The sequence below is a fragment of the Sinocyclocheilus anshuiensis genome, unplaced genomic scaffold (genome assembly GCF_001515605.1).
Source record: "Sinocyclocheilus anshuiensis isolate Anshui unplaced genomic scaffold, SAMN03320099.WGS_v1.1 scaffold2862, whole genome shotgun sequence".
NCBI classification, from domain to species: domain Eukaryota; kingdom Metazoa; phylum Chordata; class Actinopteri; order Cypriniformes; family Cyprinidae; genus Sinocyclocheilus; species Sinocyclocheilus anshuiensis.
In genome coordinates, this window is record NW_015542617.1 from 95,972 (window position 1) to 96,630 (window position 659).

Here is a 659-nt window from a genome sequence, read left to right on the forward strand (position 1 = left end):
TTATTGATTTTAAAAGATTTTTAAGATTGTTTAAGATGTGTCTTGGTTATATATCACCTCATAATCTGAAAGAAAGAAAGAAAGAAAGAAAGAAAGAAAGAAAGAAAGATCAAGACCATAAAAGGGTATTATATAAACGCATTTTGTGAGGTATCAACTGATATGTATAGGTTGCACATCACTGAAAACAATATTATCACTCATTATTATCTATAAGAAATAGGTGTATGTTTTTCTTTCGGATCAGTTTTTGTTTGTGTTTTTTAATAATATCTTTTTTTTTTTAATCTGTTTTAGTTTTTACTTTATTTAGTTTTACTTATTTTAGCAAGAGAAGAAAAAAAGAGAAATGTTGCCTTGGCAGCTAACTGAAATAAAATAAGTTTAATTTTATATTATATTTTTATATTTTTATATTTTATATTTTATTTTATTTTATTTTATTTCAAGTAACATTTTTATTTTTTAGTTTTTTTTATGTAATGATATTTAGATGATAATAACCCTGACAACTATCATATATAATCTTATAACGTAATGTTAATTTGAATTTATTAATACAATATTACAAATTAATGTTATAATATATAAATAATTAAAACATTTGTAAAGTATTTATACTTTATTGTAATTTCTGTTATGCTACCTTTAACTTTTAT

General features: G+C 20.0%; 1 protein-coding gene across 1 annotated transcript in view; it reads left to right on the plus strand.

Annotated features, from left to right (window-relative positions):
- Nucleotides 1–659, plus strand: part of LOC107694496 (protein bicaudal C homolog 1-B-like) — a 24,979-nt gene that overhangs the window by 7,823 nt on the left and 16,497 nt on the right. The window lies entirely within an intron of this gene.